This window comes from Austrofundulus limnaeus, unplaced genomic scaffold (assembly GCF_001266775.1).
Source record: "Austrofundulus limnaeus strain Quisiro unplaced genomic scaffold, Austrofundulus_limnaeus-1.0 Scaffold516, whole genome shotgun sequence".
Taxonomy (NCBI): domain Eukaryota; kingdom Metazoa; phylum Chordata; class Actinopteri; order Cyprinodontiformes; family Rivulidae; genus Austrofundulus; species Austrofundulus limnaeus.
In genome coordinates, this window is record NW_013952918.1 from 259,535 (window position 1) to 264,068 (window position 4,534).

The 4,534-nt window shown below is 42.7% G+C and overlaps 1 pseudogene; it reads right to left on the reverse strand.

The window, feature by feature from the left end:
• Positions 1–540: 540 nt before the first annotated feature.
• LOC106530397 (transcription factor HES-1-B-like) lies at positions 541–3,201 on the reverse strand (annotated as a pseudogene).
• Positions 3,202–4,534: the final 1,333 nt, after the last annotated feature.

Genomic DNA, 4,534 nt, shown 5'->3' on the forward strand with positions numbered 1-4,534 from the left:
CACTAACYTTTGAGATATCTAAACTTTTCAAGTTATTATTATTTTTTACTGTTTCGAGTTTCTGTATGGGCACATTTGTCTTCCTTTACCCAGGGTGTCTCTTTATCTCTTCTGATTTCCTCTTAGATCCTCAGACTCACCAAAACCCTTATCCACAGACTTTGAATATCAGTAAAGAAAGTCACAAATGATTGTAAGTGATTTAGACATTATTGGATGTTGGAATTTAAGGCACAAGCTGCATTTGCACTCATTTTTTATTTGTATGTTTAAAGTTTGTATCTATCTATTWATCCCAGTCAGAAGATGACTATTTTCTTTGTTTAGTGTAATTTAGACTGCAGGTTGTGAGTGTCTGCAGGCTGCACACAGGCTTATATTTACTTCAATAAATATGAATTTTTGTCAGAAAAAATATTTTCACTTGCGAGATAATCAAGGGTAGACAAGACACTCAGGACAGAGAGACGTGTGTCTGAAGTCAAACACATCTTCTCTCTTTTCAGTTATCTCTGAAACGGTTGTAAAAGTCACATGGTATCACTTTATCAAAAAATATTTTATTCATCTTAGAAAATGCAGTGCTTTTCAACTGGTCAATGGTTTTTTATAGGCCCAGGATATATAAAAATAGAAAATACAGCAAGAAAAGTCGCCAAGATGATCTAATTTCACATATAAATGTTCCTAACAGAGTTTTCTAAAATGTTTACAAAATGTACAATGGTTTGTTTCACAGTCTTTTTGTTCTCACGGTTTTCTCTGAGCAGCTCCTACCACGGCCTCCACACAGAGTCTGAAGTGACAGCAGGTGCCACGGCTGACATATGGTGGAAGTTTTGTGCAGTCAAAGGTGTGAGTGCTGCACTGGGAACAAGAAAAGCAAACTGTCCGTCCGGTGAAGGCACCACCTGGAAGCCGCCGAACACCTTCACTGCTTCTGGGGCAGCYTAGAGCTGGGAGCTGTTCGTCAGCGACGCCTGAGGGGCTGAAACCGCTGGTATRTGTGTGGCAGTCTGTCCCAGAGCACCAGGATGAAATCCATGGAAGTTCACAGAACGGATCTGGGTCACGCAGGCAGCCAGGTGGCTGAGAAGACGTGTCCTCAGCTCTGTGTTGACCCCTTCACAGGTGGATAGGAAGCGAGTGACCTCTCCCACACACTCACTGAACCCAGCTCTGTACTTAGTCAGGACAGCTGGGTCCGTGTTCACAGCAGCTGCAGGACGAGACACAATCAGACAGGTTTAGGAGGGTCCACACACAWGCACACACTCATGCACACACACAGGTTTGTTTTTATATCCCTCTTGGGACAGTGCATTGACTTCCATTCATTTTCTGGTAATTTTATTGCCTAACCCTGACTATTTACCATAAAATTAACCTCACAGGTACCTACCTGACTCTAAAACCAACCTAAACTCTTTTCACACCTTGGTCCTAAACCTAACCCCCCACCCATAATTAGCATCTGTACCTGTGGGGACCAGGCATTGGTCCCCACAATGCACATTTGGTCTCCATGAGACTGCCTTTTTCTGGAAAATGTTTCCCATGATGTAGCAAAAACGTGCCCACATGTACACACTCATGCACACACACATGCACACACTTACACACACACTCATGCACACACACACACACACATGCACACACACACACTCATGCACCCACACATGCACACAATCACACACATATACACGTGTACATACATATGTATGCTTAAAACACATACACACGTGTATACAAATGTACACACGTGTATACAAATGTACACACGTGTATACAAACGTACACACGTACACCATTTTACACACATGCACACATATGTCCATGTTAGAAAAAGAGAAATATAAAAACATTTTTCTGAATAAATAATTTGATAATTGTATTAAATTGTATAAATAATTGTATTTGTATTTGCTATACATTGCCCACCATCTCTCTTGTTAGAATTGTAAACAAAAATCTTCTTTTGTTGAGAAATGACAGAARTGAATCATTGGTGCCCATATCCAGCAGTCACAGTGCGAGGAGCAGGGTACACCCTGGACAAGTCGCAAGCCCATAACAGGGCCACACATAGAGACAAACGAGACAAACAACCATTCACTCTCTCACTCACACCTAGGGACAATTTAGAATTATAATTTAACCTAACAGTCATGTTTTTGGTCGGTGGGAGGAAGCCGGAGTGCCCGGAGAGAACCCACACATGCACGGAGAGAGCATGCAAACTCTATCCAGAAAGGTCCCCGGGCCAGGATTTGAACCATGTGACCTTATTGCTGAGAGGCATCAGCTCTACCAACTGAGCCGCCAATYTGAAACCTTAAATTAATTTTATGTGTTAGCCATCAGAGGCTGTGTTGTGAGTGACTCTCAGCTACTCCGACTGTAATTCTGACTGAAACGGAGCCATTTGGCAGCTGGTATTAATGACCAACAGACTTGTCTTAATGCAGAGATATTAGTGGGAGTCCCCAGGGTTTACACACCTGACACCTGGAGTCTCTGCAGGTTTCTCAGGTGCTTCACCGTCATCTCAAGAATATCCGCCTTTTCCAGTTTGGAGTGTCTGGAGCTCTTAGGAGTAAAAAGAGGAGTTTGGATCAATTTGTGGAGCTCTGTCAGTCAGTCAGTCAGTCAGTCAGTCAGTCAGTCAGTCAGTCAGTCAGTATTTACTGCTGTCAGCTGCTCTTACATCTTTCCTCAGCGCCTCCAGGATCAGGCTCTTCAGCTGCCCCAGACTCTCATTGATGCGCGCGCGCCGCCGCTTCTCCATGATGGGTTTGGAGGACTTGAATGAGAAAAAATATATAAAGGATAAAAAGATCAAAACAAAAGGCGCGTGGACGTAGTTTCTATCATTCCACAGAAGGTGCAACATCTTCAGTTAGAATGTTCAGAAAGTTTACCTTCCTGTTCTCCGACACGGTCCGAGGTTTCTCCGGCGTGGAGTCCCCGGCCGGAGCAGCTGCGGACGGAGACGTTCGTTCCAAAGTCCCGGCGGGCATTTTCCCGTTCAAAACCAAGCGCGAGCACGAGAAGAAGAGATCCCGGCCTCTCCTGTCAGACCGCACGGTTCGGGACAGACCCGTTATTCACGCTTCAGCTCGTATTTATGSCAGCGAGGCTGCACGCGAGCGGCTCGTGTGGCACGTCCCCGAGTTCCCTGCGGCTGGCCAATGAGCGCGCGGCGCACCGGGCGCTAGGCTGCAGGCTCGTGTGGCTGCGCGCTCCCATTGGCTCCCTGTCAGCTTGAGATCCGAGCTGAAAGATTAAGTGTTCTGCTGAAGGCCTGCTCCCTTTATTACAAGTCTGAGAGAAAATATAAAACAAACATTTCTGTCAGAGACAAAAAGACAGGAGACAAAAATGAAGATGTTGAGGTTCTCCTTGAGTGACAAGATCAGGAATGAGATCATCAGACAGCACAGGCTGAAGGACTGAGAGATAAAGTTAGAGAGATCAGACTGAGATGGTTTGGACATGTCCAGAGGAGGAACAGTTAGAGACAATAAGGAAAAATGGATGCATTTATGGACATGGAGGCATGGAGTGAGGACAGAGGACACAGGTGGAGAGGAGGATATAGCTGTGAAGAAGATGCTTTTTTGTGTGTGTGTGAAATAATGACCAGAAATTGTTCATTTTCATCAATTTGTTCTTCAGAATTAAAAGGTTTAAAACAGATGCAGGTGCCTCACAAATAAACCCTCTATATTCATTTTTATTTAACATGCAGATGGGATAAATGTGAGCAACTTTAAACACAATATGATATTTATATTCACACTTAAGTTWAAAAATCCCTGTGGTTAAAAGATGTTAAAACAGAGAAAGTTTACGAGTTTTTCTTTTTTTCTTTGTCACTTCAGTAGAAAACGAAACCAAATATTATTAGTTTATTTATTTCTTCATCATCAGTGACTTGTTTTAAAGTGAAGAGAAATAGAGAAAGAGAGAAAAACAGAGAGAAGTAATTAGAAAGATTGAAATAGAGATTAGAAGTATATTAAATATCCACCAAGAAAACAGGACCACACACCCAACATCTGTCCGCTCACCTGAAAAATAAATGAATAAATACATGGATGGCATATACAAATATATACACATACCCATATATAAAGATATACATACATACATGGCTACTATATACGCACAGACATACATACACACTCAGTGATCAGTCAGAACCCCCCGGATCAGAACACTTGTTTGTGAGCAGTTGTGAACTGATAGATATTTTTTAAACTTTATCTTTTTTTATATTTGATTCTATTGCATGTATGTACAAGATTTCTCCAACGGAATATTTAATAGTGGTCACACTCTTAAGCCTCCCTGGTAAGGTCTATTCAGGGGTCCTGGAGAGGAGGGTCCGTCGGATAGTCGAACCTCGGATTCAGGAAGAGCAGTCCAGTTGTAGAAGAACTCGAAATCCTGAAGCCGGACTGACGTCAGTTCCAAGTTGAGAGTTTTACATTGTCAGAAAAAAGTGTTTCTATTTTTTTTGCTCTCCAAC